This window comes from Chiloscyllium plagiosum, chromosome 3 (genome assembly GCF_004010195.1).
Source record: "Chiloscyllium plagiosum isolate BGI_BamShark_2017 chromosome 3, ASM401019v2, whole genome shotgun sequence".
NCBI lineage: Eukaryota > Metazoa > Chordata > Chondrichthyes > Orectolobiformes > Hemiscylliidae > Chiloscyllium > Chiloscyllium plagiosum.
The window spans coordinates 135,817,281-135,831,815 of record NC_057712.1 but is presented as its reverse complement, the minus strand read 5'-3'; positions in this window follow the sequence as shown (position 1 = coordinate 135,831,815).

The window sequence follows — 14,535 nt, the reverse complement described above, 5'->3', positions numbered from 1 at the left end:
ACTCCCCCTCCCACTCTGCCAAGGACATGCAGGTCCTTGGCCTCCTCCATCGCCAGACCATGCCAACACGACGCCTGGAGGAAGAGCGCCTCATCTTCTGCCTAGGAACCCTCCAACCACAAGGGATGAATGCAGATTTCTCCAGCTTCCTCATTTTCCCTCCCCCCACCTTATCTCCGTCCCAACCCTCGGGCTCAGCACCGCCTTCTTGACCTGCAATCTTCTTCCCGACGTCTCTGCCCCCACACCCACTCCGGCCTATCACCCTCACCTTAACCTCCTTCCACCTATCGCATTCCCAATGCCCCTCCCCCAAGTCCCTTCTCCCTACCTTTTATCTTAGCCTGCTTGGCACACCTTCCTCATTCCTGAAGAAGGGCTTATGCCCAAAACGTCGATTCTCCTGCTCTTTGGATGCTGCCTGACCTGCTGCGCTTTTCCAGCAACACATTTTTCAGCTTTTGCCACTCTTGGGAACCTTTTCTCCACCCTCCCGAATGCATTCACAATCTTTCTGTCATAGAAGTGGAAACTATACTCTTGCTAAAGTTGAACAAGGGATAATAGAATGGCTGCAAAAGTAACGGGGGAAAGTGAAAGGAAAGATTGTAGGAGTAAATGACTGAAGGAGTAATAGAAGAAAATAATTGAATGTTATTGGATTAACAGAGTGTGGGAAGTTGAGACTGAGCCAGAACTTCCTTGTTTTTATACTCTATTCCCCCTATTGATAAAGCCAATGATTTACTAACCACTTTCTCAAACGGCTTGTCACATTCAATGATTTATGCACAAAAGCCTTTGGACCACTACTCCGGCAACCCTTTAAAATTATATCCTCTAATTTACATTGGCTGTCTTTGTTCTTTCTGCCAAAATGTAGCTCTTCATACTTCTCTGCTTTAAGTTCCATTTGCTATGTGTCCACCAATCTCATGTATTCTGTTCTCTTGAAGTCCGTCATGATCCTTGTCATAGTTCACAATTTTGCCTTATTGATGCAAACCTAGATCATTAAATAAATCAAGAAAAGCAGTGGCCCCTAATATTGACCTCTCCCTTCCCCCAGTGAACTCTACTGTATACTGTTGTATTACTGCTTTTAGAATGGTGTTGCTCTAAGAGCTGGATATATGAACAAGCCAAGAATAGAGTGAAAACAATTGGCCAACTGCCATGTGCAATCCAGGAGAAGCAGGATAGAGTTCCATTGTAAACATAGTTATTTGTAACCGCAAGTTTTAATCTAGGCTGCGAAATAAATTTGCATGTGATTTTCAAATGAATTGAATCCACACAATATAATCTGTGCTACTTACCAACAATACAAGAAATATAACATTGGGATCAGCACTGGGGATTTTTATTAAAACATAAGGCAGTAATGCCAGCTTGAAAAACTTTGGAAAAGGCTTCAAAGAGAAACAAAGCTGTGCAGAAGTTACATTTGCACTGGGACCCAGAAAAGAAACATGACAGAAATAGTAAGTGAGGGCCTGATTTGTGAGCCTGTCCAGGCAGAGAGTTGGTTACAAATCAGGAAGAAAGACAACCTCAACTGACGTTCCTGTGTCAGACAAAAAAAAATGTTTGAACAGCAGCTGAAAACAGCACAAGGTAGAATTTAAAATAAAATCTAAACAAATATTGTCTAAGAAGATCATAAATCCCCTAGACATTGATAGAATTTGCAAACAAGAGAGAATATCAGAAAAACTCACAGAGTCATAGAGGTGAATACCATGGAAACATACCCTTCAGTGCAACTCATCCATGTTGACCAGATATCCTAAACTAATCTAGTCCCATTTGCCAGCACTTGGTCCATATCCCTCTAAACTGTTCCTATTCACATACCCATCCAGATACCTTTTAAATGCTGTAATTGTATCAGTCTCTACCACTTCCTCTGGCAGATCATTCCATACATGCACCACACTCTGTGTGAAAAATTGTCCCTTAGGTCCCTTTTATATCTTTCCCCTCTCACCCTAAACCTATGCCCTCTAGTTCTGGATTCCCCCACCCCAGGGAAAAGGCGTTGTCTATTCACCCAATCCATGCCCCTCATGATTTTATAAATTTTATAAGGTCATTCCTCGGCATCCGACACTCCAAGGAAAACAGCCCCAGCCTGTTCAGCCTCTCCCTATAGTTCAAACCCTCCAACCCTGGCATCATAATTGTAAATCTTTTCTGAACCCTTTCAAGTTTCACAACATCCTTTTGATTGGAGGGAGACCAGAATTGCATACAATATTCCAAAAGTGGCCTAACCAATGTCCTGTACAGCTGCAACGTGACCTCCCAACCCCTGTACTCTTTACTCTGACCAATAGAGGAAAGCATGCTAAACGCATTCTTCACTATCCTGTCTACCTGTAACTCCACTTTCAAGGAGCTATGAACTCTTGCACTCCAAGATCTCTTTGTTCAGCAACACTCTCTAGGACCTTACCATTAAGTGTATTAGTCCTGCTCTGATTTACTTTTCCAAAATGCAGCACCTCACATTTATCTAAATTAAACTCCATCTGCCACTCCTCGGCCCATCAAGATCCCGTTTTACTCTGAGGTAATCTTCTTCGCTGTCCACTAACCTCAATTTTGGTGTCATTTGCTTTTACTCTGAGGTAATCTTCTTCGCTGTCCACTAACCTCAATTTTGGTGTCATTTGCAAATTTACTAACTATACCACCTATGTTCCCATCCAAATTATTTATATAAATGACAAAATGCAGTGGACCCAGCACCAATCGTTATGGCACTCCACTGGTCACAGGCCTCCAGTCTGAAAAGTAACCCTCCACCACCCTCTGACTTCTACTTTCAAGCCAGCCCTGTATCCAAATGACTAGTTCTCCCTGTATTCCAAATAATTTAATCTGGCTAACCAGTCTATCATGAGGAACCTTGTCAAACACCTTACTGAATTCCATATAGATCACATCCACCACTCTGCCCTCATCAATCCTCTTTGTTACTTCTTCAAAAAACTCAATCAAGTTCGTGAGACATTATTTCCCACACACAACACCATGTTGACTAACCCTAACCAGTCCCTGCCTTTCCAAATACAGGTAAATCCTGTCCCTCAGGATTTCCTCCAACAACTTGCCCACCACTGATGTCAGGCTCACTGGTCTATAGTCCCTGGCTTTTCCCTACCACCTTTCTGAAACGTGGCACCACGTTAGACAGTCTTCCAGCACCTCACTTGTGACTATCAATGAAACAAATATCTCAACAAGAGGCCCAGTAATCACTTCCCTAGTTTCCCACAGAGTTCTAGGGCACATCGTATCAGAATCTGGGGATTTATCTACCTTTACGCGTATTAAGACATCTAGCACCTCCTCCTCCGTAAAATGGACATTTTTCAAGATGTCACCATCTATTTCCCCATGATCTATATCTTCCATATCCTTCTCCACTATAAACACTAATACAAAATACTCATTCCTGCATTTGCTGCGATTCAACACATTGGCTGCCATGCTGATCTTTAAGGGACCCTATTCTCACCTTAGTTAAACTTTGGTCCTTAATATGTTTATAAAATATGTTTGGATTGTCCTTAACCCTATTTGCCAAAGGTATCTCAGGTCCCCTTTTTGCCCTCCTGATTTCCCTCTTTATACTCTTCTAACGATTCAATCTCTGCTGTCTATACCTGACATATACTTCCTTCTTATTCTTGATCAAAACCTTAATTTCTCTAGTCATCCAGCATTCCCTACACCTACTAGCCTTGCCCTTCACCCCAACAGGAACATGCTGTCTCTGGACTCTTGTTATCTCATTTTTGAAGGCTCCCCATTTTCCAGCTCTCCCTTTATCTGTGAACATCCGCCCCCCAAATCAGCTTTTGAAAATTCTTGCCTACTACCGTCAAAATTGGATTCCCTTCAATTTAAAATTTTAAGTTTTAAATCCGGTCTATCCTTTTCCATCACTATTTTAAAACTAATAGAATTATGGTTGCTGGCCCCAAAGTGCTCCCCCACACATCAGTCACTTGCCCAGCCTTTTTTCCCAAGAGTAGGTCACATTTTGCACCTTCTCTAGTAGGTACATCCACATCCTGAATCAGAAAATTTTCTTGTGCATACTTAACAAATTCCTTCTAAACACTAAACACTATGGCAGTCCGAGTCTATGTTTGGAAAATTAAAATCCCCTACCATAACCACCCTATTATTCTTCCAGATAACTGAGATCTCCTTACAAATTTGTTTCTCAGTTTTCCTCTGATTATTGGGGAGGGAGGGGGTCTATAGTACAAACCCAAAGAGGTGATCATTCCTTCCTTATTTCTCAGTTCCATCCAAATAACTTCTCTGAACATATTCCCAGGAATATCCTCCCTAAGTAAAGCCGTAATGTTATCCCTAATCAGAAATGCTATTCCCCCACCTCGCTTTCCCCCACCTTTTGATCCTTCCTATAGCATATATACCCTGAAACATTAAGCTGCCAGTCCTGTCCATCCCTGAGCCATGTCTGTATAATTGCTGTGACATCCCAGTCATATGTTCCTAACCCTGCCCTGAGTTCATCTGCCTTGCCTGTTAGGCCTCTTGCACTGAAATAAATGCAGTTTAATTTATTAGTCCTACCTCATTCTTTACTTTGTTCCTCCGCCTGCCCTGTCTGTTTGATTTACTCCTTTTCCCAACTGTTTACTTTCCTCACTATCTGCCTCAGTACCCCCCACCCCCTTAGTAGTAAATCCTCCAGCTCTAGCAAATTTCCCCACCAATATATTAGTCCTCTTCTAATTCAGGTGCAATCCCTCCTTCTTATTCAGGTCACTTCTACCCCAGAAGACATTCCAATGATCCAAAAATGTGAATCCTTCTCCCCTGCACCAGCTCCTCAGCCACGCATTCATCTGCTCTATCTTCCTGTTCCTACTCTCACCAGCACGTGGCACCAGGAATAATCAGATGTTACTACTGATCCTTTTTAAATTCCTGCCTAACTTCCTGTATTGTCTCCTCAGAATCTCATCCTTTTCTCTTCCTTTGTTTTTAGTTCCAATGTGTATTATGACATCCTGCTGGTCCCTCTCCCCTTTGAAAATATTCTGCACTCTGTCTGAGATATGTTTGATCCTGTCATCAGGGTGGCAACACACCAATCTGCTGTCTTGCTGTCTGCCACAGAATTGTCTGTCTGTACCTCTGACAATTGATTGCTTGGAACATGGTATATCCTTCGTTACATTCGAGCCAGTCTCGGTACCAGAACCAGTGCTACATTCACCCCCTACATTTTCCAAAACAACATAGTTATTTGAGATGGAGATTGCCACAGCAGACTCCTGCACTATCTGCCTCCCTCTCCTACCATTCCTGGAGGGCATGCATCTACTTAACTATATCTTCAGTTTATCTCCCTCCCTGCAACTGTCAACCATCACACCCCCTAGTTCCTGTAAATTCCTCATTGCCTCTAACTGCTGTCAGCCAAATTTGTTTGCACGAATTAAAAAGTCACAGATGTCTATCTGAATTTAGGCTCCTTAAACAGAGGCTGGAGCTGTACGTTTTAGATATTGCTGTTGCAAAAACCAGTTAAACAAGCAGTGGAAGTAAAGATAGCTATTGTAAATGAAGGGTTGCACAGAGTGAACACTTCAGACCTCTCTCAAAAGGACTAGTATTGGTGCAGCATCAGAAAGTCATCAAGCTGTATGGAAAATGCAATCTATTGTACCAATGTGGAGTTGTTCAGTATTTGAAGATGTTTGCAATTCGTGAGATGCAAAAGGACATTGGGCTTGCCAAAATCAGATTGTAAAGATGAACAGAGGTTACAATTGGGCACACTATACAAATAGCATGTGCAGCAAGTTAAATATAACAAGGAGTGTACCAGAGACTTGCATAAGCACAAACACATTTAGGAAGTTAGCAGGAAGACTGGTGGACTGCAGTGGTTCAAGAAAGCAGCTCATCACCAGTTTCTTAAGGATAACTAGGAACAGGCAATAAATGCTGCCCCAGCCAGACACGTCCACATCCCCCAAATGAATAAAAAAAGGTCAGATTCAGGATCTGTTCCAGCTGCTCATGGACAAGAGTTGCATATTTACATATTTGCATATTTACCAATGATATTATGGTGATGAACAAAACCAAAGAAGAGCAGGATCATAATCATCTTATTGATAGTGGCAGCTCATTGTGAAGGAATTGTCCTCAACAGCAGGACCTGTCAGGGGAGCATGGTAAGGTCAACTTTATTTGGTTGTAGCTGTTCAGGTTACAGGATGCATCCCAACTCAAGCAAAGTTGGAGACATAAGACAGATGCATATTCTGCAAGACAAATAAGATCTGAAGAGATGTCTCAGAATTTTTAATATTGTAACACCATACATACTAAACTTTTCCAACAAAGTAGTGTCATTACTGGATCTCTGAAGGAAAGGTGTACTATATGTGTGGCAGGGGGACAATCAACACAATCAAATCACCCAAACAGCACTGTCAGCAGAAACATGTATCCCACAGTATGGCCCCCAAGGGAAGAATATAATCCTGGAAGTCAATACATCTCAGAAAGGAGAATGCATCATGCAAGAAGACAAACCAGTTGCATATGGATCCAAAAGCTGTCCTAGGCAGAATTACTATTATGTGGGAAACAGTTGCTCTGCTGTTTACCATCACAAGATTCTGTCCATACTTGTTTAGTAAGCAATTCACTGTGGAAGCTGATCACAAACAATTGGAAGTTATTTGGTTTAAATGACAAATGAATGCAATACCTGGATTGTAACTCTAGTAAAACAACAAGAAATTGATTGGCTACAAATCAATATCACAATGATTATCTCCACCAAAGCTAATTAAGAATTCAGGAATTCCACTGATTATACAGATGGGTAGGATGGGCATCAACATGGAAGATGTCCTCGAGGTCAATTTGATGAGTTTGATCAGCACAAATGCCACCATCTTCAAGAAGAAACAGTTGATGATCTGTGACTGAAGGCAATATAGAAGGTATGCTGAAGGGTTGTGATATATTGTGGTCATTGGTTAAAACCATGGGCTCTAACATGGACTGAGTCATGTAAAGCTCTAAGTTTGATTTGTAATTCTAAATTGTGTGTGTTATGAAGGAAGGAATTGTTTTAGTTTAATTTTTGTGTTCTGGGAGATGAGCTGGATTGCCTGGAAATTTGTTTACCTGCATTTAAATGAGGTTTTTATAAACCTATAGGGTGAATAGTTCTGTGCTCAGGAACTAGGGTTGAACAGAAAAAATTGGACTGTGTCTGATGACACAGGAAGACAGAGACAGAAACTAGATAGAGTCATAGAGTCATTGAGATGTACAGCACGGAAACAGACCCTTTGCTCCAACTAGTCCATGCTGACCAGATACGCCACCTAATCTAGTCCTATTTGCCAGCATTTGGCACATACCCTTCCAAACCATTCCTATTCATATACACCTCCAGATACCTTTTAAATGTTGCAATTGTGCCAACCTCCACCGCTTCCTCTGGCAGCTCATTGCATGAAAAATCTGTCCCTTAGATCCCTTTTATATCTTTCCCCTCTCACCCTAAACCTGTGCCCTCTCGTTTTGGAGTCCCTACCCCAGGGAAAATACTTTATCTATTTATCCTATCCATGCCCCTCATGATTTTATAAACCTCTATGAGGTCACCCCTCAGGTTTGACGCTCCAGGGAAAACAGCCCCAGCTGATTCAACCTCTCCCTCTAGCTCAAAACACAGAACGATTCAGAGAGTCAGTGAGTGCACAGGTTTATGAACGTGCAAATAAGGAACAAAAGTAGGCCTCTTGGCCCTTCAGGCCATTCTCCCATTCAATATGATCATGGCAGATCTGACTTTAACCTCAACTCTATATTCCTGCATAACCCTGATAATCTTTCATCCTCTTGATAATCAAGAACCTATTGACTTCTTCCTTCAAAATATTTAAAGATTCTACACCTCCTGCCTTTGAGGAAGGGAATTCCAAAGACACTCAACCCTCTGAGAAAAGAAAAAAAAGCTTTGTCATCTCTCTCTTAAATGGGTGATCCCTTATTTTTAAATTATGACCCTTAGTTGAACTACAGAAGCAATCATCCCACCACCCACAAACAAAGCTGCATCAGAACATTATTTCAACGAGCCAACACACACTGCAGCACAGAGGAACTACGCAGAGCAGAGGAAAATCACCTATACCGCGTATTCAAAAAGAACAGGCACCCAATGAACACAGGGAGAAAGTGAGGACTGCAGATGCTGGAGATCAGAGCTTAAAAATGTGTTGCTGGAAAAGCGCAGCAGGTTAGGCAGCATCTAAGGAAACAAACACTACATTGGACAAACAGGCAGAAAACTAGCCACCAGGATACATGAACACCAACTAGCCACAAAAAGACATGACCCTCTCTCACTAGTATCCTTACAAACAGATAAGGAAGGACACCATTTCGACTGAGACAACACATCCATCCTAGGCCAAGCCAAACAGAGACATACACAGGAATTCCTAGAAGTATGGCATTTCAATCAGAACTCTATCAACAAACACATCGAGTTAGATCCCACCTACCACCCCTGGGGAAAAGGAACAGGAACTGACTTCACCACAGGAAATAACATCACCACAGAAATGACATCATCAACCCAAAGAAACCCAAACATATAAATAGAAAGCAGGAATTTTCAGCATTGCTTCACCGGAGGCCCACTGAAGATGTTATCTATTAAGGTAATGAAATGTCTGGGAATGAACCCTCAAAACTCGCTATGAACCCTCCAGCTCAGCGAGCAAACCTATATCCAAAACCTCAACCTGAGCTATGAATTTTCTCAAAACTCATTATGACCCTTAGTTTTAGGTTCTCTGATAAGAGGAAATATCTTTTCCATTGCACCCATGCAAGTCTCCTCAGGATCTTATTTGTTTCAATTAAATCACCTCTGATCATTCTAAACTTCAGAAGCTAGGCTGTGTAGTTTTTCCTCATAAGACAATCTTCTGATTCCAGGTATTAGCCTAGCAAAGTTATCTGAATTGCTTCCAAGCATTAACACACTTCTTCATAATTACCGTGGCCAATACTGCACACAGTACTCCAGATATGACCTCACCAATATCCTGTCAAATAGAATCAAGAGTAGAGTGTTGCTGGAAAAGCACACCAGGTCAGGCAGCATCCGAGGAGCAGGAAAATCGATGTTTCGGGCAAAAGCCCCTCATCAGGAAAGGGCTGATGAAGGGCTTTTGCCCAAAACATTGACTTTCCTGCTCCTCGGATGCTGCCTGACCTGCTGTGCTTTTCCAGCAACACTCTACTCCTAAGACAATAATTAGTTACTAATCTTCTATGATTCATGCACTTGGAAATGCAGATCTCTCTGCAGCTCAGAGCTTTTCAACCTCTCACCATTTAGATAATATGCTTCTTTTTTATTCTTTCTGGTGAAATGGACAATTTCACACTTTCCCACAATATTTTCCATTTGCTAGACCTTTGCCCCCTCACTTAACTTACCCAGAATACCTTTGTGGACTCTTTCTGTCCTCTTTACAATTCACTTCTGTACCTATTTTTGTGTCATCAGCAAATTTAACGACAACACCTTCAGTCTCTTCATCCAAACACTGATATTAATTGTAAAGAGTTGAGTTCCCAGCACTGATCGTAACATCCTACTAGCTGGAACAAGATCCATTTACTCTTATTCTTTGTTTCCTATTAGCCAGTCAATTGTCAGTATGTTACCCCTTATACCATAAACTTTCATTTCTACAGTAACTGCAATATGGTACCTCATCATATGCTTTTTGAAAATCTAAATACAATACATTCACTGGTTCCCATCTATTTATAACACTTGTTAATTCTTCAAAGCATGCCAATAAGTTAGTTAAACATGATTTTCCTTTGGTAAAACTATATTGTCTTAACTCGATTTCTGTGATCTTATCCAAGTGCCCGATTATAATACCTTTACTAATATGTTCTAACATTGTCTCCAAGACAGATCAGAAGCTAACTGAAACAAAAACAGAAGTTGCTGGAAAAGCTCAGCAGGTCTGGCAGCATCTGTGCAGAGAAATCAAAGGTAACGTTTCAGGTCCAGTGACCCTTTTTCAGAATGGTGGCCCTTCCTCTAAAGCTAACTGGCCTGTACTTTCCTGATTTCTATCTCCATTCCTTTTTGAATCAAGGGTTTTTATTAGCTATTTTCCAATCTAAAGGAACCTTCCCCGAATCTAATGAGTTTTGGAAAATCACTATATCCCTGGTAGTTGTAATTTGCTTGAGTTCTGCCCTCCCTTTGAATTGCTGATTTACAGCTATTTCTGTACAGGTACTTGTATCCAACATTCCCTCGCTACTGCAAGGCAATCGTTGTGGACATGCTGATTACGGCATTGATTCTGGAAGTCACTGTCATGCATGGATCTCAGACGCCCATATAGCACAAAGAAAATCTTTGGAATTCTCTAGCCCAGAGGTCTGTGGAAGCTCAAACATTGAATATGATTAAAGTAGTGAGAGACAGAATTCTGATTACTAATGGTGCAAAAGGTTATGATGCTAGGGTAGATAAGTGCATTGAAGTATTCACAGCTATTATTGTATTTAATACTGAAGCGGGCCCAACAGGCTGAATGGCTGACTCCTTCTGATTCCTGGAGAAAGTGAGGACTGCAGATGCTGGAGATTAGAGCTGAAAATGTGTTGCTGGAAAAGCACAGCAGGTCAAGCAGCATCCAAGGAACAGGAGAATCGACGTTTTGGGCATGAGCCCTTCTTCAGGAAGAAGGGCTCATGCCTGAAATGTCGATTCTCCTGTTCCTTGGATGCTGCCTGACCTGCTGTGCTTTTCCAGCAACACATTTTCAGCTCCTTCCTATTCCTGTGTTCCATCTGCTGTGGTGGAATTTAAACCATATCCCCAATACATTACAATAAAAGCGAAATGCTGAGGATACTGGATATCTGCACATGTTCGTTGTACCAAAGGGGATAACTTCCACATATTATTAACTGTGAATTTTGAAATATTGTGTTTAGTCACTATGTCTAAATTGTTGATATATATATATATATATATATATACACCCAGACAGCTGGGGTGCAAAAACTAATTCTTCTGTCACCTCATTTGTCATAGCCTATCACTGTGAAAAACTCGTTTATTCCTGCTTTCTGTTTTTGTCTGTTTGCCAAGCCTTAATCCGTACTAATACATTATCTCCTATCCCATGTGCTTTCATTTTGCTATCCAACCTCCTCAAGGGGATCTTTTGACTATCCAAATTTACTATATCCATGAGCTTCCTTTATCAATTTTGTTAGTAACATCCGCAAAAACTTCAACAAGTTTGTCAGATGTGATTTTTCCATTCACAAATCCATGTGTCCAATCAGATTATTCTTTATCCAAATGCTCATTAACAGTCATAGACTCAAGTAGTACAAACAAACCCTTTGGTCCAACTCGTTTATGTCGAACAGCTATCCCATCTGACCTAGTTCCATTTGCCAGTGCTTGGCCCATATCTCTCTAAACCTTTCCTCTTCATATATCCTTCCAGATACCTTTTAAATGTTGTAATGGTACCAGCCTCCACAACTTCCTTTGGCAGCTCATTCCATGCATGCATCACCCTCTGAATAAAAAGATTACCTCTTAGGTCCGTTTTAAATCTTTCCCCTCTCACTTTAATCCGATGCCCCTCTAGTTTTGGATTCCCTCATGCTCGGGAAAATACCTTATCTATTTACCCTATCCATGCCCCTCATGATTTTGTAAATCTTTATAAGGTTACCCCTCAGCTTCTGACACTCCAGGGAAAATAGCCCCACCCTATTCAGCCTCTCCCTATAGCTCAAACCCTCCAGTTCCGGCAACATTATTGAAAATATTTTCTGCACCTTCCCAAGTTCAACAACATATTTCATATAGAAGGGTGACTAGAACGTATTCTAAAAATGGTCTAACCAATGTCCTGTACAGCTGCAACATGACATCCGAACTCCTATATTCAAAGTTCTGACCAAGGAAGGCAAGCATACCAAATGCTTTCTTCAACACCCTGTCCACCATGAGTGGCATGGGTGGTTCAGTGGTTAGCACTGCTATCTCACAGCATCAAGGACCTGAGTTCAATTCCAGACTTGGGTGATTGACTGTGTAGAGAATGCATATTCTCCCAGTGTCTGCGTAGGTTTCCTCTGGGTGCTGTGTTTTCCTCCCACAATCCAAAGATGTGCAGGTTAGGCGAATTGACCATGCTAAATTGCCTTTAGTGTTCAGAGATGTTTAGGCTAGGTACATTAATCAGGGGAAATATAGCGTAATAAAGTAAGGGGATGGGTTACTGTTCGGAGGTTTGGTGTGGACTTGTTGAGCCAAATGGCCTGTTTCCACACTGTAGGGATTTTATATCTAACCCATGGTTCCACTTTCAAGGAAATTCTAGCATATTCTCTACCACTGAGAAGGATGCATACAGTTATCTGTCTGAGATTTTCAAGAGAGAGGAAGCCCCACTACTTAATCTCTGTTACTTGCCAAGAACACAAAATCACCACAAACTATTTCCATGATTTCAAAAAAACAACTGTTCACTACTGTTCTCTGATTGTAGTAACTTCACTCACTTTTAACCAGATGGCCCCTTTTCCTTGCTGACAAGCCTATTGTATAGCATGAAATTAAATGTACTTTACAAGTCTACATATATATGTAGCACATGAACCCTAGAACTGTCATATGATCTCCCTGTTACCTTATCAAAAGACTTAATCAAGCTATTTAAACATACATTGTCTTTAACAAATTCTTGCTGGCTTTCGTTAATTGGTCCATACTTATTCAAGTAATTTTGTCCTGAATTATTCCATCTCCAAATTTAATCATTGAGGTTTACCTTACTGGCCAATACTGGTTGGACATTACATTCTACTTTGAATCATTGTATAACCTTTGCTATTCTCCAGTTCTCTTACACCACCATGTGTCTGAGGAGGCATCTCATCTGATCCTGGTTTTTTTATCAACTTAATGTCAGCCAGCCCATCCAATACCTCCTGTTTACTGCTAAAGACACTGGTGAAGTACTAATTTGTGACCATAGCCATACCCTCTGCCCCTGTGCAGAAATCCCCCCATTTGGATCTTGTCAGCCCCACTCCTCCTTTTACCACCCTTCTACAATTTGCATGTTACAGGAGGCTGTTGGATTCTCTTTCATCTCAGCTGTTAGTCTTTTCTCATGTACTAATTTCCTAATTTAGTTGCTCTCTAATTCAGCTCTGAACTTTCTATATTCAGCCTATTACTCACTTGTGTTATCCACCTGATTTTTATTGTATGCATCCTGTCACATCTTATTTTCTGCCTTTTTTGTCACCCAGGGAATTTAGCTTTGTTTGTCCTACCTACCCCCTCATGGGAATACATCCTGACTGTGCCAAACCATCTCCTCTTTGAAGGTAGTCTATTGTTTCATTACTGTTTTGCCTGTTGATCTTTTGACTCCAGTTCAGAATCCTGTGGATTCTGGAGATTTGAAACAAACAGAAATGGAAATGGCTGCAGACATTCAGCAGGTCTGACAGTATCAGCATCAGTGGACATGAGGAGTGTTGGATCAGCCATGATCCTATTGGAAGGTGGAGCGGGCTCAGGAAGCCAAATGGCCTACTCCTTTTACTATTTCTTATGGTTTTATCTGTGGGGAGGAAACAGAGTTGGCATTTCGAGTCCAGTCACTCGAAGGGTGTTATGGACCAGGCCAAACCCCTCAAAACATTTCAAGAAGATAGCCCAGACCCTAACTTTGCTAGTTGTTTTTAAGCAGTTGTAGAGTGGATATTCCAGAAGAGATGCTGCTAGTCAAACCACTTATTTTAAACAAAACAGAATTTATTTACAAGATTACCGAATGAAGCACAAATAAAAGAGAACAGAATATAGAATAACTTAAACTATCTGAAAACCCAACAGATTATCCCAACTTAATGATGCTTCCCAATTCTTGCAAAAATCCCCATAAACATCCCTTAGCACAAAAGGTAAAATCAAACACAGGGTCTTACAAGAGAGATATCAGTGATAGAGTACCAGCCTGGACGTGCTTCTTTGGGTCCAGTACCTTCTTCCACACTACTGCTAAACAAAACAGAGGCAGTATATGTTAGCTATAAACAAATGGGCCCTGAAACCCTTCAACTCCAGACCTTTCAGAGTTTGTCTTTTATGATCTCACTGAAATAAAAGCCAAAGACAACATAACACTGGCTCAAAGGTAGAAGACAGAGGGTGGTGGTGGAGGGTTGTTTTTTAGACTAGAGGCCTGTGACCAGTGGAGTGCCACAAGGATCGGTGCTGGGTCCTCTACTTTTTGTCATTTACATAAATGATTTGGATGCGAGCATAAGAGGTACAGTCACTAAGTTTGCAGATGACACCAAAATTGGAGGTGTGGTGGACAGCGAAGAGGGTTACCTCAGATTACAACAAGATCT